Raw genomic sequence first — 22,268 nt, 5'->3', positions numbered from 1 at the left:
TCTTGTGACCAGTGGGGAAGCCCTTTTAACACCATGTTATCTAACACTGCTCAGAGCAGGCCTAATTGACACTAGTAAAACCCCAGAGCGCTGTCTACCCTATAGTACTCAATTGTTGCTACTACCAGCAGAGTGGAATGATAAGGTATATAGGGGAAAGGCTAGTGCAGAATTGCTGTGGTGGCTGGCTGGAAAAAAACATGCGTGCTTCAGAGAAACTCAATGGGTTTGTTTTGGGATTTGCTCAGACTCCAAGGGCCAGGAGTGGCTCCAGGCACCAGCGCACAAAGCGTGTGCCTGGGGCGGCAAGCTGTGGAGGGTGGCCTGCTGGTCGCAGTGAGGGGAAATCTCAAATATAGCATAGAATGGAGAGGAGCTGTGGTCTCTTTGAATGTGTATTCTGTGAAAGAGGGAGAGTGGGCGTGGGCTCCGGTGATAATATATTTAACCTTAGCACTATAGCTGGTTGAAAATTGGAATTTCTGTACTACAGGAAACCGATATTTTAAAATGTTGTTTTTGACCCGAATTGTGGTGAAAATGCAAAGTATCCGTTTCTTTTGTGGAATGGAAAGTTCTGAAAAATATGTATTAGGAAATGTCTAAACATTTCATGTAGACATTGCCCGTTGAAACGGATTGTGTTAATGTTCTCAGATCAAGAAATCTTATTTTACTTTGGTTCAACATTCATCTGTTCTCCATCCACTGAACTGCCGCAGTGCCTGATGTGAGTTGTAGTTTTGATGCTTCATGCCCCTATTCTAATCTAGAGGAACTCAGCCTATAGAGAAAAATGGAGGCATGAGGTACTCTAGCTGCAGCTCCCATGAGGCATTATACAGCAGCTCAAGCAGCTACAGTTCATTGTTGCGCTAACCCAAAACGAAAATGTTTTGATTTTCCAAATGGAAAATTTTCCTGTGGGGAAAAATGTAAATTTTCCAGAAATTGCAATTTCCATTCAAAAAACATTATGATGGAAAACTGACCATGTACTAAATGTACCATCTCCTGTAGATGAACTGGTAGAGGTCGGTAGGCTTCCCCATGACATTCCTGTGCAGAACAGTATCACTTATTTGGGGTCATGTTGGAATATTAAAGCAGTTTTTAAGGCACTTAAATGCTAGCGATAGATAACAGCATTTAAACAGTACCATATACAAGATAAGAGCGAACAGAGGAGATGGTGATCAGTTATGGTACTTCTTGTCGTAACTTTAAAGGTATAATATAACAAATCTGATAAACCTAAGCATGTGAAATTGAGGAAAAAAATAGGTGCAAGAAGCTTATCCTAATGAGTCAGATGCATTCAAATAATAACGATGAGCCATGCATTCTCAGTGAAACTTAAATACAGATGAGTTATGATGGGTTACATATAGAATGCTACAAATTAATGGGAACAGAAAGCCCTCTCCTGTTATGGATCAAAGTACAGCCTCTACCTTGATATAATGCTGTCCTTGGGAGCCAAAAAATCGTACCGCGTTATAGGTGAAACCTGTGTTATATTGAACTTGCTTTGATCCACCGGAGTGTGCTGCCCAGCCCCCCCGGAGAACTGCTTTACTGCGTTATATCCAGATTCGTGTTATATCGGGTGGAGTTATATCGAGGTAGCAATGTAATAGGTAATGTATGAGAAGGTGCATGGAATACTGTGTTGTCTATTGTATTGGCTCATGGTAGGAACATGAGGTGTCTCCCGTCCCTCTGAAGACCCCAGGACTTGTTTAATAATTAGCTCCTCTGCTTCCAGTAAATTAAATGTATTGTATCCAAAGAAGAGTAATGCAGAATGTCTAAATTCACATACCTGAAGTACATAGACATGAAGGTGTAAATAGTGCCACAGCTTCAGGGGCTGTCCATTTTAAACAAATGACTTCATGAGCAGCAAAGGTGGCACAGGACAAAAAGATACCTTTCTAGACAGGCAAGCCCTGTTGATTTCATCACATAGGTCTAGGAGGCAAGGCCTGGGATGGCAGGAATATAGCCATCCATAATGTTCCTTGTTCAGCTTGATTGCTCAGCTTGTGTGTGATTTAACTGCAGTGTTGTTGGCATGCATGCCATGGAGCTGTTACAAGCATAGTGAATTGTTGGACCCACCCTGATTTTTATCCTTCTTATCTTTGCAGTTAGCTAGCATTGTGGTATACTGCTTATGGCCTGAGGATAGGCTAACGCATTACTCTGAGGTTGACACTGGTGACTGGCTCAGTGTGAAAGCTTGCGGTTGTCGCCTGTTATGTTAATAATCTGAGTTATTACTCTTGTAGTTAAGTGTAGAGATGAGGATGAAATATTGTACTGAAATTGATTGCAAATGAGTGCTTGTGATGCAACATAAAATCACTAATTCAGCATTGTCATATCTTTTCATTTTACCAATATTATTGTATTACTTTCCATGAGACTCATTATCATACGAGTGATAAGCTGGTTTGGAAAGAGAAATTAAAGAAGTTTGATTCATTCTTGCACCAATTTGGAAAAAAAAAACATGTTTGGTGGGGTTTTTTTGATGACAGCTTTTGATTGTAAACAAACATTGTACAAAATGTTTTGTTATGACAGCAGCTTTTCCTGGCTAGTTGGATATCAATATTTGGCACCATTTCATTGCTTGACTCTGCTTTCTTTAATTGCTTTCAACAAAAAACTCCTTAGGATTCAGGTTTGGGAGCAAATAGACTTAAATCGTGTGTGTTTAAGCATAGTTCTATTGTAACATCTAAATTATCTTTTTTACATGGAGAGAAATGTTCTACTTCCGTTTTTACGCTGATATGTACAATGCAGCATTCTGATCATCAGGAATCTTTCCTGGCAGTAATTTCTACTTGGATTCTGGATAATGGGAACAGAGGCTCACAAACAATAAGGCGCGTTAGTGGATCTAGCCTGTATGTAGTTCTTAATTGCTTTAATTTACTGAATTTTTAAAAGAAAGAACTTCAGTCCATTTAGTGGTGGTTGAAAGATGGGAGGCTGACAGTGGAATATTGAAGTCTTCCTTTTTAGTCACAACCTGGGCCTTGGCATTACAGGCTTAACATCACTGCCTGGCCAGTATATCACAACTAGAGCTGTGCAGATGATGGAAATTGCATTTCATGAAAGATTTAGACGTTTGTCTTTGTTCTGATTAGGAATGAAACCCGAAAATTTAAAAATTATCCAGAAGAAAATTCAGAGAAAAAAGTTCAGTGGTTTTTATTAATAGTAATGTCCAAACAAAAATCAAAACCTTTTGTCCCAAAAATGTTGGTTTCCCCCTCAAACAAAATGTTAGTGAAAGGGACAGTATTGTGTAGCATTTCAGCTTAGACCCACCTGCATTCTCTAATGGATGGTGGATCCCTTGAAGTTTTTTCTGTTCAGATGTAGGCTGCAGCCTTGACCGCGGAGGACTTGTATATGGGAAAGAGATCAGTCTCCATGCAGATCAGCCCTTGGCTTTTGTGCTGAGACAACCAGTTGCTATTGGTGGGGGTGGCCTGGCTTTGTGAACAACCCATTTTACATTGGCTGCCAGCTAGTTATCAGTGTGTGGTGAAATCTTGGCCTCACTGAAGTCAGTGGGCTCAGGATTTCACCCCTGGTTGCTACTGAGATAGATTAGATTTGAACTAGAGAGCAAAGGGCCTGATCCTCTAAGTTACTGAATGCTTCCTGGATGTTACCAAGGGCTTGGCTACACTGGAGAGTTGCAGCGCTGGTGGTGGGTTTACAGCGCTGCAACTTACTCACCGTCCACACTTGCAAGGCACATACAGTGCTGCATCTCCCTGGCTGCAGCGCTGGCTGTACTCCTGCTCTGCCTTGGGTATAACTATTGCAGCGCTGGTGATGCAGCGCTGCTCCACCAGTGTGGCCACCAAAAGCGCTGTATTTGGGCTCCAGAATTTTCTCATAATGCTTTTAACTAAAGAACTCTCTTTGTTTTGTTATGATGCCTCTCTTTGTTTTGTTGTGCCGGAGCTGCTTATCTAAAAAACAAACACAGCTCCTGTTTGCTGTGAATGAGGCAGGCAGGGGGATGAATGTCTACAGCTAGTGTTTGCTTGAGGAGAGAACCAGCACGGCGGGGAGGGGGGGGAAGGGAGTCCATCGGAGCAGCTGCTTATCTGGTCTGCAGGCTATTTGCATTTAAGAGTGAATGAGGGGTCAGGGAAATGATCAGAATTTGCAAGGCAGGGAGCTGACAGAGCATGAACGAGGCGGTGAGAGGAGCCGAGGGTTGCACTGATATCACCTTGGGCAAACTTAAAAGAAAGGAAGGGATCGGAACTTGCAATCCACTCTCTCTCTCCCCCACGCTCCCTGTCACACTCCACCCCACCCCCCTCTTTTGAAAAGCACATTGCAGCCACTTGAACGCTGGGATAGCTGCCCATAATGCACCACTCCCAACACCGCTGCAAATGCTGCAAATGTGGCCACACTGCAGCGCTGGTAGCTGTGAGTGTGGCCACACTCCAGCGCTTTCCCTACACAGCTGTACGAAGACAGCTGTAACTCCCAGCGCTGCACACCTGCAAGTGTAGCCAAGCCCCCAAGTGCCTTCAGCACTCACTGAGGCTAATAAGAGTGGAGGGTGCCTGCCACCTTACACATTGGACCTTAAATGAGGGGAGGTGGATAGCCTGTCACCACTCTGTGAAATCATCCAGTTCCCTGTATTGCTAACGACAAAAATCTCCCTTTTCCCTATCTGCTTCAGCCCCTCCCAACAGAACTCTTTTTTCTTCTCCATCCACAGCGAATGAATTCATGCCTTCAGGATTTGTAGTCTTTGCACTGTGCTATGTGATAGCTACCCAGTGAGATGCTCTGGAAACTGCATTAATGATTGATAAAAGCTGAGAGCTGTTTAATTTTTTTCCTGTTTAATGGCTATCAATAATTTAATGCACTTACTGTATGTTTTTAAGAAATAGCACCCATTTTACAGGCTTGGGTTTCGCAGGTTAAATGATTCAAGCTTTACAAATGTTATGAGGAGCTAGAGGTTTTCCCTATTTAATTAAAAAAAAAATCTGGGGACATGAGGTAGAGGCATTTCTCTTGAAACAAATGGTTCTGGTTTTTCAGTATCCTTTAGTTCTGTTGTAGCAAGATAGCTGGTTTTCTGAATCGCTGAAAACCATTTCAAAGCTAAATAAGAACCTGTGTCTGCTGTCATGTTAGCATGCTGCCCATCGATAATGGAAAGCACAGGAGCCTGACATGGTGTAACTAACAGGGATCCCCAAGAGAACGCCACTCTAGAAAGTGTATCCATGTGCCTGACATTCCTGCCTTTTATATTCTAACCCAGGGCTCAAGTCACACAGAAATGTTATTTGACTTGATTTATCTGCATCCAATAATCAAATTCATTTATAGAAACAAAAAACAAAGAGAGAGGATTACTTCTAGATGTAACTCTTGGGATCATTTGCCATAGCCTGATACCGAAAACTGCAAATCAGAAATTAAGGTAGGGTTGCCACCTGTCCAGCTTTTACCTGGACACTCCAGGTTTTGGCTTCTGTGTCTGGGTGCCATTTAGGGTTGCCAGGTGCCCAGTTTTTGACTGGAAAGTCCAGTTGAAAAGTGGACCTGACAACCCTAAATGGCCAGAGGCGGCTCTAGCTTTTTTGCTGCCCCAAGCACAGCAGGCAGGCTGCCTTCGGCGGCTTGCCTGCGGGAGGTCCCCGGTCCCGCGGATTCAGCGGCTTGCCTGCGGGAGATCCGCTGCTCCTGCGGCTTCAGCGTACCCGCTGCCAAATTGCAGCCGAATCTGTGGGACCGGTGCACCTCCTGCAGGCAAACCACCGAAGGCTGTCTGACTGCCGCCCTCGCAGGGACCGGTAGGGCGCCCCCTGCGGCTTGCCGCCCCAGGCACGCACTTGGAGCGCTGGTGCCTGGAGCCGCCGCTGTAAATGGCACCCAAACCAAAAGTCTGGTTACCGTGGCGTAGGGGGAGGCACCAGGTCATTAACCTGCACCAGCCCCTTCTCAGCCAGAACCACCTCCTACCTGCAGACAGGCTCTTTGAGACAATCCAGCGAGCGATGGACGGAGTGCGGGGGGAGCGATGGGTGCGGGATCTTGGGGCAAGAGGCAGAGAAGGGGGCAGGGCCTTGGGAAGAGGCAGGGAAGGGGGCGGGGCCTCTGGGTCTGGTTACCAGCACTTAGAAAGGTGGCAACCCTGAATTAAAGATAGGGGAAAATAGATATTTGGACTGATTGATATAACTGGGTCTCTGCATCTCTGGAAGGCACCAGTCCTATAAAGTGCCGAGTGTCTTCATCCATAGTCATCTTTTGGAGTGGAAGGCACTTGGCACCTTGCTAGATTTGGTCCTCCAGGCCTTGTGTATAAAATATACACACACTGCAAAATTCTACTTACCCTGGATGTATAAGTTACATTGATGAAATAGTCCAATATAATTTGCTTTCTTCTTGTTGGTCATTGTGGTTAAAGGCTGTGTGAGTAAACTTAGTGCCTGGGATAGTAAATTTTAATGTTTGTTATATAAATGTGTGTGTATGACTATAAGTATTAAACTTTGTTTCACATTGACAAATGGTTTTCTTGTCTTTTTTCCAGGTTAGAATACATTTAAGAAAGAGACAATAGTTCTTAGGGTATATTTGGGGGAAGTATATATAGGTATAACATTAAAATGACCCAAATAAACCTTTAACGATGTAAGCAATAGAGCTGGTTGGGAATCTTTCAATGAAATGTTTTTCTGTCAATAAATGCTGGTTGAACAAAATTGAAATTTTCTTCAGTGTTAACAAATTTCCAGTTTTGAAAAAAGTTGAAATGGCGATGTTGTTTTGATGCTTTAAAAATGAAAAGTTCTGTCTTAGGTTTGAAACAACTTTTAATTATTAAAATAAAAAGAACAGTTGAGAGATGTAAACCAAATTTTTGTTTGAATTGTTTGTGGAAGTTGTTGAGTTGTTGATTTGACTTTTCATCCCCATTCAGGATGGGAAAAATCTTTGTCATCTTGAACATTGTTCCTGGGATAGAAAAACAATTTACAGCCCAGCCCTAGTAAAAAGCAATCCTACTTCTTCAAATGCCCTAAAGAAAATTGTAGAAGGATATTTACTACACCCAGAACTTACTCAATTCAAACCATTATTACAGATGAAGTTTAAAGTGGCTTATAGATTTCTACTAACGGGCAAACCTGTGTATTCACTGGAGCTGGTCAGATTATGAGAAAACATTATTAATGAAATCCTCATGACTCATCTGACCATGCTCCTACCCTTTGTTTTCATTTCCATAAATATTTTTGCAACTTTTCTGTTTGCAAAGATATTTGTAGTGGAGCTTTTATGTTTGGAAACACCTATTCCAAACTGTAGGCCTTAGAAAATAAGGAGAGACTAGTACAGTGATTTTAAAATAAATACACCCTCCGTTTTAATCAGCAGTGAGGGAACATGCTCCAGAAAGTGAAGATCCCTTCATCGGAGACATGTGAAGTGTGTACTAGCCTTATAACGTAAAGAAAGGTGTCTGCAGTGTAGACAGCCATGGAAGTAGGAGAGAATAGTGGCTGGAGACAACTAGGGTGACCAGAGTGTAAAAAATCAGGATGGAGGTGGGAGGTAATAGGTGCCTATATAAGAAAAAGCCCCCAAAATTGGGACTGTCCCTATAAAATTGGGACATCTGGTCACACTAGAGACAACTGCAGAGAACCAACTCTGCATACAGACCAGAGCTGTGTGTATGGTTTCGTAGTAAGATGCTTAGCTGTCTGGTGCTTGTGAAATGGCTGCTGCTCTTTGTGACTGGTAGTGGATGTGGGGAATAGTGGCAGAGACTTGTAAATTCGATAAGAGTATCTCCCAGATACATGAAATAATGTTGTAAGGAACATTGAACTCCAACTTGTAAGGGTATGAATTTGGGGAATCATTCATGCACTTTTTGCCACTTCATCATGTGTCCCCTCCCTCCTAGTGTTGTTTTTCTTTTTCTTGACTTTTTACAGTTAGAAATTTTTGGTTTCGTCCAGAGGCGCCAACTTTCTGTGGGGGTTACCCAGGTCCCCCCCACTCCGCCTCTTCCTGCCCACACTGCTGAACAGCTGATCAGTGCGGACAGGAGGAGCTGGGAGGGAGGGGAAGGAGCTGATCAGCGGGTGCTGAGCGTCCACTATTTTTTTTCTGAGGGTGCTCCAGCCCCCGAACATCCACGGAGTTGGTGCCTATGGTCTCATCTACCCTGGAAGGCTCTGTGGTGACTAGTGAAGTAATAATTTTATTGGGTCTTCTAGGTGAAGAGGCTGAAAGATAAGCAGTAAAAGGAAAGGGATTTTTACTTACTCTGTGTAAAAATCTTGGGTTTTTTTTCCCTTTTTTGTTAGCGCCTGTTTAACTCCAGTGCTTATTGATCACTTGGAGAAGGGGTAACTTTGCTAAAAATTCAATCTTTGTCCATTTGAGTACACATCTGAGACCCTCAAGAAGTCCTCCAGGAAAAAAAAAAGAGAAAACCAGATCTGTTGTTTCTCATTTCTAAGGGAGAGGGGGAAAAGCAGAACAAGAAAAATGATAGGAAAGAGTGCCCGAGATGAAGGATGGTCTTGTGATTAAAGCACTGGTCTGGGACTTGGGAAATTTGGGTTCATTTCCTGGCTCATAAACATCCTATGTGCTGTTGGGCAAGTCACTGAGGCTATGTCTACACTAGAGATCTTACGGCAGCACAGCTGTACCGATGCAGCTGTGCCGCTGTAAGGTCTCCTGTGTAGCCGCTCTGTGCTGGCAGGGGAGAGCCCCAATGAGTTATGGTAGCTATGTCGGCGGGAGAGTATCTCTTACCAACATAGCGCTATCCACACCGGTGCTTCTGTCAGTGTAACTTACGTCAGTCAGTGGCGTTGTTTTTTGTTACTTTTTCACTCCCCTGACTGATAAAAGTGCTATTGAAGACACAGAACAAGAAGATGGTTTCTGCCCCCCAAAGTTCATGCTGGAAGTAGAAGACTAGTGATAACAGTTGCAGACAGACATGGGGGAGTCACGTTTCATGGCTACAGGATGAACTGTGCCTTAGATCGCTTTAGTCCCTTTGGAATGCAGCTCTTATGTGACAAGTCTGGCTTCCCGCACCTCACTGGATGGAACCACTCTAGTCCAGCCACTCTGACTGGATATCTGGGCTGCAGCCACCCAGTTTCCAACCGAGTTAATTACACAGGCCCAACTGGGTTTTGCCACCTGTAATAGTTTACCTTCAGGAGCCTGTGACAGTAATAAGCCTAGTCTAATATCTAGATTTACATCGCTCAGGGCTATGAAAAATGTCATGCCATGTGCAGTCTAGTTAGTTCAACCTAACCCACACTATAGACCTAGCTTGGTTGATGGAAAAATTCTTCTTTCAACCTAAGCATCACCTCTCGGAGAAATGGGTTAACTACTGCGTTAAGAAAACCCCTTCTGTCAACGGAGGAAGCGTCTATACTATGGCGGTACAGCTATGGTACTATGATGATAGCTGTATCCGTGTGGCTGTTGTAGTGCAGGCATATCTTAAGTATGCAGTGACACAAACAACATCGCATCATTTATTCATTCATCTAAGGTACAAAGCATGTAGAGCAAAGGATAAAAACAATAAAAGGCCCCTTGTAAATATGACCCAACAGCTGGCAAAGAAAGTTTAAGGTGTAAGTTCGTCTCAGCTTATCTAACTCCATCTAACTGGCAGGGAGAAGCAACTTTTCTGAGTACAGTAGACTCCTTAGGCTCACCCTTGGGAAGAGTCATCCATTCTGGGCTGCATGGAGCCAGACGGGGTATTGTCCAAATTGTTTCCCTCAAGGACCCTTGTCTTTGCCATTGTTTCATTTCCCTTTACAGCCTCCTTTTGATTTAACTCCTGGCCACTGGTTGCTCATGAGGTTTTTGACTGGCGAGGCATAAATCACAAAATAGGCTACCCAGTGTTTAATTGAATAGCTACTAAAAGCTGTCCTTATTTACAGTGAAGAAGCAGCAGGTGAACCCAGGAGCTGGAGCCGCTACCCAGCCCAGCGTGGGAGGGTGGGGGGAAGAGCATAAGGCAGGCACAGGGCTTAATGGCAGCTCCTCACGCGCACACCTGGGACCAGAAACGCACAGAGTGTAGGCCCCATGCCCGCAACCCTCCTGCGTCCCGGGCTGCTACAAACCTGCCATGGCCTCACCAAGCGGTGGTTACCACAGCAATGCCATTATAAAGTGACTCCTGGGTGTTGTAAATTGCCATGGTAACAAGGCAACTTCTTGAGGCACTATTAGGTATGCCAAGATTTGAGTCTCATGTGGCACTATGTTCTTCAAAGTTTCTGGCATTGTGGTTCACCACTGGAAAGAGTGAGTTATGACATTTAAGCCCAGTGACAATTTGTCCTTAAATCTGTATATATTTATCAATGAAATAAAAAAAATATGCAGAATGTATTTCATGGCTTTTGGAAATTCTTGATTTGGCTGTACCTCACTTGCCAGCCGCCTGGGCTCCTGGCATTCAGGCAAGTTAATACTACAGATAACCTGAGGGGAATATGATGTTTATAAAAAGAAGTACTACACAGAACTCCCTTTTTTTCTCCGTGTCAAGTTTTTTGTAAGCATAATGGCAAAGGAGGATAACGAGAGAGCTTTGCAGATGTTTTGCTTTTCTGTAGGTCCCAATTCTCTTTTTGTTCATGGTGGGAGGAGGACTACAGCTGTCTCTGTAAGAGCAGTGATTGTCGAGTCCTGGCTGTGGCCCTCAGTGGGGCTAGTGACTAGAACTGGTCAGGAAATGTTTGAGAAAACTGTTTTTTGTTGAAAATGCCAATCCAAAGCTTTTCCTGCAAAAGGGTGAGTTTAGGGGAAACATTCATCAGGAAAGGTTTCTCGGGATCAGGATGGAATTGTGAAAGCAAGAGATGACCCCTGCTCTCCCAATCTAGAATAGCCTATAGCTGAGTGGTTAGGATACTTAGTGGGGATGTGGAAGACCCAGGTTCAAATCCCTGTTCTGTTTTAGGAGAGTGAAACTATGTGTATGATTTTTATATATAATATATATTTAAAACATAGGACATTTAACTAGCATAGCAACTCCTAACTGGCTCCACCTGACTGGTGTCTGTGGTTTTTATAATCATCCGTACAGACTTTTCATCATAATGCTGCCTAAAGCGTGTCTTTGATTTAATAATTAAAAAGGAAAGAAGGATGTATTTGATTTGTATCACTGATGAATGCAAAATAAGTGTGTGTATTTCTTTTGCTGTCTTTCCCGACATGGTCTGTGGTGAGTCTGTCAGTAAATATTGATTAGTGCATTGCCTCAGGAAGTACATATGTCACAACCAGTTCATTGAGGGTCATTTCTTTTCAGTTCTTCACAATCAGGGCTCTAAGCCTACTCCCCTTTGCATGAAAAAGTGTCACATTTTGAGTACTCTACTACTTATCTGAAATTGGTTGAAGGCAATTTAGTGCAAACAACCATGGTACCTGATGTGTAGAGGAGATGCAAATAGGGAAACTGTATATAATTGTGCTATTCTACTATGTGGGAGAGTCTGCCGTTGGGGAGGTTTTTTTTTTTTTTAGATGATTCTTTTGTGTCTCAGGATCTATCATTCTGGATCATTGGTTTATTTTGTCTGGGTACTTCAATGGGCAGATGTAGCAGGGCAGAACAGGAGACATTTTGTGCAACTGATCTTTTTTGTTCTTTATCTCTCTCACTCCTGTTGCGTGCAGTCTCTGTGTCTTTTCCTCCAGGATCTTTGTTGAGGTTGTCATTTTTTATTTACACTATTGTTGTTACTTTGTGAATTCTGTTTTAGGCCATCATGTGTCTAGAGGGGAAGCCGGTCAGAATTATCCTTGCAGCTTTAAGTCTGCCTAGCAGGTAGAAAAGGGTGAAGAGTGGAGGTTTAGTCTCCCTGGCAGATGCAGAAGCAGTGGCCTTTTGGAATTGGAGAAACTGTACTGTGCATTGAATGGTTTTAAGAACAGTTTTACTTATGATGGGGTTACCTTCCCTTTTCTCCCTGTTAGGTTCCCCAGCATCAGATAAAAATGACCTCTTTAGAGAGATGAGGATCAAGTGGCACAGTTAGCTACTGTTTGGTACTAGATGCATTTGTTTTTTCTTTTTGGGGAAAAGGGTAATCTTAATTTCTTCTGTGTTCAGACAATTCATACTTAGATTTTTCAGGGACAATCCTTTAAATAAACCCTCAGTCAGAGAAGGGCAGAGAGCAGTTTGCCATTTCCTCAAATATATTAATCAGGCAAATTTATTTCATATGTATCTCTTTGATTTCCCCAAAAAAACCCACCCCCACAAAACTTGTTTGCCTTTCATTTGGGGCTAGCCACCAGTGAGAGGAAGAGGACCATGAAATCTGAGACACCTTTGAGTACTTCCTAAGGTTGGTGGTAGCTGTGGGGGAAGGAATGGGAAGGCTGAAAAAACACCTCTTTTTCTGACAGTGGTATGTGGAGGGAGAGGGCAAGTTAGTCCTGACTGGGATAACAGAAATGAGTGAAACTCTGTAAGAAGCTTATTAGGTGGTGGAGGCTGAGGCTGAGCATTGGGTTCCTTGTTCTAAGTTTCTCTTTGGCTAAGGATTATGCTAAGCCTGCCTAAGGCTATGTCTGCACTACAGACCTTACAGCGGCACAGCTGTATCACTTCAGCCATGCCGCTGTAAGGTCTCTTGTGTAGCCGCTCTATGCTAGCGGGAGAGAGCTCTCTCACCAGCATAATTAAACCACCCACAATGAGCAGCAGTAGCTGTGTTGGCAGGAGAGCATCTCCTACTCACATAGCGCTGTCCACACCAGTGCCTTTCTTGGGGAAACTTGTGTTGGACAGGGGTGTGTTTCTTCCTTGGACATCCAGTTGTGGCAGTTGGGGCCAGACATCCCTCTGAGGGGAGGGATTAAGCTATTGTGGGAGCTGAGTTGGGAAAGTTTCTATTTTGTGAACTGGCTTCTTCAGTGTGGAGAAGGGTTGTTGACTTGTGCCTCATCTTTTTGGATTGTATTTTAAAGTATTTGTTAAAGAACGTAACCTGGGTTAGGAGTTCCTTGGTGTTTGTATACACTGGAATGAAAATGAAAAATACAAATATTTAAAATTGGGATAGTGGTTATTCAGATACGTCACGTGTTGGTATTAATGATCTTTGATAGGATGAGCACACAAGCATGTGTATGTGTGATTTTTAAATGTCTGCATGTGTGTGCGTGCGCATGCACGTGTGTGAATATTTGGACATGTGACATTAAAATCCGCCACTGTTGTTTTACCAATAAAAGCAACTAATGTGAATGTTTTACAGAAATGGGCCTGATCGTGACTGAGGCAAATTCATTTGAATGAATATTCGGGCATATTTTAGCATCTCCCTTGCAATTATCCTGTTGTAGGTTATTTTAGGATCAGTATCTTGCTCTTTATAGAGTCCCCCTACTCCCAACCCCGGAAAACATTGGGTTTGGATAAGATATCTGACAGTTCAGATCAATCCATGCGCCCCCCCCCCCTTTTTTTTTTTTTATTAGCATTGACTTGGCCTGCACATTCTGGACCTTGACATGACAAGCAAATCAGTACAGCCACGGATGGCTATTTTGGGGCTGGAGAAATGAGGAGGGACTATAGATATGCTGAGGAGTTGCTGTAATCTGCTGCACCTTCAAAGGACAAGAAAGCTGATATTTACCTTCCCCTTTTCTGTTTTTTCTCTCTCTTAGGAAGTACTGTGTGTTACAGACTGAGACATCAATCCCAGCTCACCCCCCTTTTGTTTTCTTGACTGAATTAGAAGCTCCAGGAATGTGCTAATTGGCGGCGGCCTCTTCAGAGAAGTAAAAGGTAATTGTTATCTGCTTGCTTTAGGTGTCTTGCCTGTTAAACCTCTTTTGGAGCAGGTGGGAAAGGAGGGTAAGGTTAGAATAAGCTTGTCAATGTGGAATTTTTATTTTCTTAGATCATCTCCAAGTTGATGGTTTTCCATCCTCTTCAATGTACTCGTGCAAAGAGAGGCTTCTGTGTATGCTCATTCATGCATACAGTCCTGTCATGTGCCTATTTCTACGTGTAGGATAGAGAGCTAATTTTGAGCAATTGCAGGAAAAGGTTTGCTTAAAATGTTAGTAGAAAACATAATTTTTTTAAAAATGGCCAGTGCATTGGTGGAATGATGACTTATCTGCATTAGCTTAGTTCCTGGGCCCCTGCCCTCCACCTCAGGTCCTCTGTGGTCATTTACAATCAATACCAGGGGAGAAAGGCCTCCTATTGGGCAAAATACCGATTCAGGTAAAATGACCTACATTTGAATAATTCTACATTTGAATCGCATCTTTCCTTGAGATTTGGAAAAGATTGGTTAATAATCGTAATACCTAGATCTTACATAGCAATTTTTATCAGTAGATGTCAAAGCGCTTTACAAAGAGAATCAATATCAATATCCTTTTTTTTACATATGAGGAAAGTGAGGCATGGGCGGATGTGATTTGCCAAAGTTCACCCAGGAGGCTGGTGGCAGAGCCAAGAATTGAACCCAGGGTTTTTAAATCCAAATCCAGTGCCCTATCTTCTACACTATGCTTCCTTCCAACTGAACTTGTTTTTCATGTATTTAAATGCTTCTAGTTCCAGGCAGAAGTGCCAGAATATGGTATGTGTGCGCCTCTATGTAATACATTCCATGGCCATAGATGATGATGTGACCTTATGTAATCCTCACTCATCTTTCCATTTCTTGGAATATGGTTTATATGGAATATGGTTTATATTCCATGTCCCCAATGCCCTGCAAGTTAATGATTGCAAAGCAGTTTCTATCCTTACAAGTATTTTAGATGAACCTATCTTAGAACATGTTTTTAAATGTTGTTACTTCCTGCTGAGACTTTCAGGTGATGCTAAGGGAGTTAAGTGTCCAAGTTCCATTGAAAGCCAAGTTGATTTGAGCACCTAATTCCTTTTAGGCTCCTTTGGAAAGCCCATTGTTCATTCTTTAGCTCTCTGTATCCTACGATAACCGATTCCTAAATGAATCATTCGCCCTGTGATTCCGGGGTATCCATGGACAACAATCCCATAGACTGTTGGATGCAAAATGTAAAACCTCAGACTAAGTGCAGATACTGCAGGATATAACTTGCTGACCAAATGACAAACTGCAGGTAGGCAAATCTGCCTGGAGCAGCTCTGTCCCATGCTTGCCACTGTGCTGCTGACAGTGGGGAAGAAAGCAAATCCTTTATTAGAAGGGCCCCTACTGGGTGACTGATTACCTTCTGAAACAAAGCAATGGACCTTTTGGGTTACTCTTTCTGGGGAGCTTCAATTGATACTAAGAGACAAGCAGAAACCTACAGACCAGTTGAAGCATTCTAATGGAGTCTCCTGGAATTTCCCTAGGGCTCCTTCTAGGTAATTACCTGTCTATCACTTTGTCTCCTATCTTTTAATGAGGGAGGAGTGCTAGACTCCCAGACCACTAATCCTTATTACTGTAGAAAGGTAAGTTTCACTCCTCCCTTTCTCACCTTTGAAAAATGGCACCAACTACCCAGCTGGCTTGGCTCTCTAAATCTTGTTTTAAAATGGCTGATAACCTTTCTCCCTGGCTGCCAGACTAAATCATGGGAATCTCCTGACTGCTTCAGGCATGTATTCCCTGAATTAGCCATACGGATAAGAGGGAGTTGATAGGGAAGGAAGGCTAGCAGAAGCCACCTCACAATCCCTAAATCCACTTTACCCCAGACAGATTCTTTATTAGAGCTGTGGGATATGTTCATTTCAAACCCAGAACTTGGAGCAAATTGACTGAGATTTGCAAGCCTGGTCTGACCTGGAGTTCTGGGCAAAAGCCACTGCAAAACCTGGCAGTTCCAGCTGAACTTGCTTACAGTCTCTGGGTTCTTTCAGACCCCAAAACTCGCAGGAATTGGGTTAATGTAAACCTGTAAACCCAAACCTCACAGGGTTGTGGGTTTTTTTTTTTTTTTTTGGTGAGACTCTGCTCATTAGCCTTGGGGGGGGGTTCTGTTTGTGTTTTGTTTTGATTTAATCAATTATATTTTTTTAACTGAAAACTTTGCATTTACCCTATATTCCCAGTCTCTTCCTGTGAAGGCCCTGCTTCAGGACTATTACCATTTCTCTTAGGCCAGGGTACTCGGTCTGTGCCTCTATTACCTCAGCATAGTACTGGGTTTTTCCTTGGATAACCCCCTCTCTTCCTGTTGCTGGCTCACATTACTGTAACAAGTCAGAGATATTTCCCCCCTCCTCAGCTGTTGCTTACGCCAGGAGCTCAGGCATAGCCCTTGTCCCTATATGCCCCGCTTTTCTGTATTCTTCACCTGACCAACATGCCAGAGGTCTGGGGAGATCATGCTGGCTTTGGGTGATGTCCTGCTTCCATGTGTCAGACAAAGAAATGTACATTGTTAAGCCCCTTTACAGTACCTTAGTGCAGCATGTGCTTTTAACTGTCTGCTTATGTATGGTATTTAAGCAGCAGTCTGCTATCAAATGCTATCACCCAGTCTGTATCCTTTGGGGTGAAAAGTTATAGGAGAAGAGGTGGGACATGGTAGTGATATTTTGGAAACAAAGCAAAAGGAAAATTCTTCCAAGTTTGTTGGGCTGAAACCTTTTGGATAGTGGGGGAAGGGGGGGAGAAGGAAAGGTAGTCTTGCTGGACTTTGAAGTATTTTTTGACGGGGTGGGGAAGGAGGGAATGTCTGATTGTTAAGTAGCCAAACATTTGCTGAAGTTTCATGTTTGTTGTTTCATTGCTATACGTGGAGTTACCTTTTTTTTGTCCTTTCTTCAATTAAACTTGGGCAAAGATTTTTTCGCTCCTAGAAAGTATAAATCATATACAAAGGTGAGACCCTGTTCATAACTGACACACTTAGAATAACAAGAAGAAGAAAGTGCTTTCAAGATTGGAGCAAAGTCATCTCTTTATTTTATTTTTTCCCTTTCTCCTAACCCATCTCCAGAGAAAAGGTGATACAGCTTCTAGCTAACATATTTCAGGTGGGTGACGCTGTGGTATGTTAAGCGGTGTCTGTAATAGCTTATCTACTGGTGGTAAGCTTACTCTGTTTGTAAGCTCTTTTCACACATAAATCAAGTTAATAGTTTTAAAGACTTTGAGCAGTGTTTCAACAGGATATTTGCTTAATGTCTTTTTTTTCTTTTATTTAAAAAAAATTTTTTTTTGAGTTAGGATTTCTAGTACAGCAAACATATCCGGTGTCAGAGCTATGAAGCTATCCAGCACCCAGTCAGGAGTCAGACCTCTGAGTCTGAATGAATTAACAGCAGAGCTTGTGTTTCCAGGGGTTCCAGTCTCTGGAGACCTAATCTTCGCACAGGCCTTAAGTCCTGATTAAACAGTACATCACCACTTAAGTGCATGCTTAACTTTAAGTTATGCTAAATTTTAAATACATGCTTGTGTTTAAGTACTTTGATGAATAGGGATGGACTTAAGCACGTGCTTAAATGATTTGCTGAATTGGGGCCTTTCTACATATTGACCCTGTCATACTTCAGCAGCACTTCTTGGATGGGAGGAGGAGCGCTTCATGGAGGCTTGCATTTTTTCTTTGCCTGGAGAGCTCTCTTTAAGCGCTAGTTATGCCTATGCTTGGAAGGATTAGATTTTTATCGGTAAATATCAGTAAACGTCAATTTCACTTTCCACACACAAACCAACGAAAAAATATTTCCATCAATAGTAATAAAAATTTACAGATAGAGTAACAAAAATGCTGCCTGAGAATTTTTTGAACCATTTAAGAATATTTACTTTGTATATTTTGACATGTGATGCTGACCAGCTGTTGTTACATTTTAATTGTTACAAAGCTTTAACATCTTGATTCTCATCAAGGTCCACGGTCATTAAATAACCATTGGCTGACCCTCTCCCCCATAATTCTGCACAGCTTTGAAAATTTAAATTGATAAAAATGCTTAAAATAAAAATTGATAATGTAAAATTATATTAAAAAAATCAAAGCCTGCCAAGTCTTGTTATACCATATAAGACAAGGGTGGGCAAACTACGGCCCGTGGACCGGATTCGGCCTGCGAGCCATTTTAAGCCAGTCCGCAAGCTCCCGCTGGGGCAGGGGCCGGATTTCACGGCTTAGCCCTGCTCCAGCGCTCCAGCTGGGTCGCTTGGTCGGCGGCCACATCATGCACAGCTTCACTCTACTCCGGCCAGGGCCATGGGTCGGGGGCTGCACCATGCGGATCCCAGAAGCGGCGGCATGGCCCTGCTCCGGCTCCTACACCCTCCAATGGCCTCCTCTGGTGCGCCAATGGGAGCTGCAGGGGCGGTGCCTGCGGATGGGGCAGTGTGCAGAGTTGTCTGGCCGCGCCTCCGCGTAGGAGCCGAAGAAGGGACATGCCACTGCTTCTGGGAGCTACTTGAGGTAAGTGCCGCTCGGAGCCTATGCCCCAACCCCCTGCCTCAGCCCTGATCCCTCTTTCGCTATCCAGACCCCTCAATCCCAGCCCGGAGCACCCTCCTACACCCCAAACTTCTCATTCCTAGCCCCATCCCAGAGTCTGTACCCCCAGCTGGAACCTTCACCCCTTTCCGCACCCCTTCCCCAGCCCTGATCCTCCACCCACCCTCCGAACCCCTTGTTCCCAGCCCAGAGCACCCTCCTACACCCCAAACTCCTCATCCCTAGCCCCACTCCAGAGCCCAGACCCCCAACCAGAGCCCTCACCCTCTCCTGTACCCCAGCCCCAATTTTGTGAACATTCATGGCCTGCCATACAATTTCTATTCCCTGACGTGGCCCTTGGACCAAAAAGTTTGCCCACCCCTGATATTCGAGAAGAGGAGACCCCCTTTGTAGTCTGTGGAATTGGGGACAGATCCTAGATATATGGAAGGGAGAAAACTTGGAGTGAAGAGAAGAAAATGAACACAGAATATGGAGGAAGGCAATTTGTGAGATGAGCTACGTTTTTTACTTGCATGACATATGATGGCTGGACATCAGCATCATAAACTACATGGTACAGAGTTAATGGAATAGATCTGTGTCTCTTACATTTGTTATATGAATCTTAACTAAGTAGACTTCTAAATAAAGCAGTACAAAATAACAAATATTGTCAGACTTTACATTCCAAGAGGAGCTGGTTAGGAATTTTTCAAAAATGCATTTTGTCAGAAAACACCAGTTCATCAAATCCAAAAATGTTAATGGGAAAGGATAGATTTTGATGAATATGTTGTTTAGAAAAAACTTGGGGGGAGAAGAGGAATGTTTTGAAATTGTTCTAATGGGCTGTTTTGACAATTTGGATACTTAAAAAAAATTTAAGATGAAAAATTTTGTTTGAAATGACTTTTTGTTTTTGCAATTTAACTAATTACAGTAAAAAAAGTCAAAATAATAAAACATTATGCAATTATCAAAATAAATTTTTTCACATTGTTGGTTCTTGAAAATTTTCAAGATTTCAACTTTTTGTCCCATTTAGAATGGGGTGTTTGTCCCCTACATTTTTAAAATTTCCCAGGCCAGGAAAAGAGTTTCCTGCAGAGCTATACATTTAAAGTCTTTTCTCTTGTACATTCTCTTCTAACTAAGAGGAGCTGTGACTAGTATGCTTCGCAATGACTGCAGAAGAGTTGTGGGAGTGCAACCTAACAATCTGCAGAATGGGGTTTTTAAAGTGCGCCTGTGGAGCTAAACTGTAATCAGTGACTGGGAGGAAAAGTGTGTGTGTCTATATGTGTGTGTGTGACAGTTTTTATCATTACTTTTGCCTATGTTCCACATACTTCTAATGGGAAAGTTTAATCAGGCTTAATCCCATTTGTGGAAATTAGCAATGAAAAGGGTTTTTTCCCCCTCAAGTGCAGAATTGTTCCCTGCTGTTAAGGAAGCTCTGGTGTATGTATACATTTCTCCATTCTTCGGTTCTGTATATACATGCGTGTGAGAGTCTTGTACATTTCAATAACTTGCCCATTCACAAATGCAAAATCAAAGGGGAATTGTAGTGTGTGATTCAGAAATCATAAACTAACCCAATAGGTTGTGTGGTCTTATGGATAAAGTACTGGACTGGGAATTAGGAGGCAAGAGTTCTCTTCCCAGCTCAGGCTATGGCTACACTTAAACTTCAAAGCGCTGCCGCGGCAGCTGCCGCTGCCGCAGCGCGCTGAGCGCTAGCGTAGTCAAGCGCGCCCAGCGAAAACCAGCCAGCCCCAGCGCTGTCTCCTCCCCCTGGGGAATAACGGACAGCTGCAGCGCTGGGCGCTGCGCTCTGGCGCTGGGCTTTGACTGGCACTGGCGCGCCAAGCGCGCAGCGCTGTTTGCAGTGTTGTCACTGCTGCGCTGCTGCGCTGCAAGCAGCTAAGCCCACAGTTACTAAATTGCTGTGTAATGCTGGGCAAATTACTTGTCCTTCTCAGTCCTTCTGTTTCCCTTCTGTTCTCACCCTTTGTCTTATCTATTTGGACTGTAAGCTTGTTCGGGCAGGGACTCTCTTACTCCTGTTTGGCTGCTAACACTATGGAGCCCCAATCTTGGAAGAGACCTCTAGGTGGTAATGAAACAAAGTATTAAAAAAATCCTGGTCTGTTTGGTGGGGTAGATTACTTACCTGAGTAGTCATGATCTTTAAAATGTTTCGTATCTAATTTTTGGTGGAGAACAGACGAATTTCCTCCCCCCTTCCTCCCTGAAATCATGAGACCATTATTATTTAGGTTTTGGTAGGGGGCTGATTTCCCTTCAGTGGTCAAATGCACTGTGAGTCTTATCTGTGAGGAAGGAATGCTTAACCTTTCAATGAACAGGAAGAAGGGCATTTTGGCGTATTAATAAAATCAATTGAGGGGAAAGAAGATGCATATCTGATTTGTAGGTAACAGTAAAATTGGGTTTGGAGGTGTGAGGGGAAGTCTTATTTATCAGCCAGAGGTTTGAATGGGATTGTTGCAGTTCTAAAATACTTAGTTTAAGTGTGGTGGTGTGATTTCATTTATTTATTTTCCTCTTAGAAATCTAGATACAGGGAAGTGCCATGGTGAACTTTGCAGGTATATACGGTAGCAGGTCTCTATTCATATATAGCACATGGAATTTGGCTGAGGAAGGGAATTCTTTCCGTCTTTCCGAATGTAGGTTTTTCTTAATGGAGCTACTGTTTGTGATTGCCATGTAAAACTATATCCTACTCCTGATAGCTAAATGATTTGCATGTGTTAATGGTATCTTTTGACCTGCCCTCACCAGCCTAGTCTTTCTTCCCATTCTTTTATTTCTATTCTTGTGGTCAGTATGGAAATTATACTAAAATGCAGACTATTAAATTGCATTTTCCTGCAGAGGCATTGAAAGTTTCAGGTTACAGCTCCTGTCTCTCTCTCTCCACCACCTCTCTCTTTCTCTTTCCCCCTCCTCCCCCCCCAAGGGGAGGAAAGCATTTTTGTGGCATATTTGAGGGGGAGGGACAGTAAGCAGAGAGGTCTGAAAAACAATGTTAGTGTGGTGTGAATGATCAGGGAATAAAAAGAAAAGAATGGAAATATGCAAGCAGTGGCTCACCAGTGATGCATTAATAGCATCCTGAAATCAAGTGCTCATTCATTTTAACCAGAGGTTAATTAATCAGAGAGAGTAGATAAAATGATAAGCTGCTTTTAATGAAGTGAAGCAGCATTATTAGCAGTAAGCAAAATGCAAAATATTTGGTCTCCTCCACATGTGGGTTTGATTGGGCCTGTAGCAAGGCACTGGCTTTGGAGATTACTAGCCTCTTTTGTTGTACTCTGAGTTAGGGGTGTGTGTTTAGAAGTGTGGCCATGTGCAGTTGCTGGGAAATAGGGGTCTGGAATTAAATTAAAAACAGATAAATTGTTCCTTGTACATTTTCCTGTATGCCAGAGGCCAATAATTACTGGCCCTGATAATTCAGATACTTATTTTGCCTTTGGGGATAACTGGGCTTTCACCAAAAAAAAAAAAAAAAAAAAAAAAAACACAGCTTCACAAATGAAATAAGAATATGTGAAAGTAAACAATTTGGTATTGCTTAGTTAATGTTGGTGTACCCCAAACTGGTGCAACCACATGATTGCCTGCATAATCTAGGGGAGTTAGCAACCTCTGGGTAGTAATCCACATGGGATTTACCTGCTATT

The 22,268-nt window shown here is 42.9% G+C and overlaps 1 protein-coding gene across 12 annotated transcripts in view; it reads left to right on the top strand.

The window, feature by feature from the left end:
- The window catches only part of ZMIZ1 (zinc finger MIZ-type containing 1), a 486,685-nt gene that overhangs the window by 52,545 nt on the left and 411,872 nt on the right, over window positions 1-22,268 (top strand). For all 12 annotated transcript variants that reach the window (XM_039547295.1, XM_039547296.1, XM_039547307.1 and 9 more), the window contains one exon: window positions 13,801-13,921. The gene's annotated coding sequence lies outside the window, so the exon portion shown is untranslated. The remainder of the gene's footprint in view (window positions 1-13,800; window positions 13,922-22,268) is intronic.

Source organism: Mauremys reevesii, linkage group 7 (genome assembly GCF_016161935.1).
Source record: "Mauremys reevesii isolate NIE-2019 linkage group 7, ASM1616193v1, whole genome shotgun sequence".
Lineage (NCBI taxonomy): Eukaryota > Metazoa > Chordata > Testudines > Geoemydidae > Mauremys > Mauremys reevesii.
The sequence above is the reverse complement of the archived record's forward strand: the minus strand, read 5'-3'. Positions and strand labels throughout refer to the sequence as shown.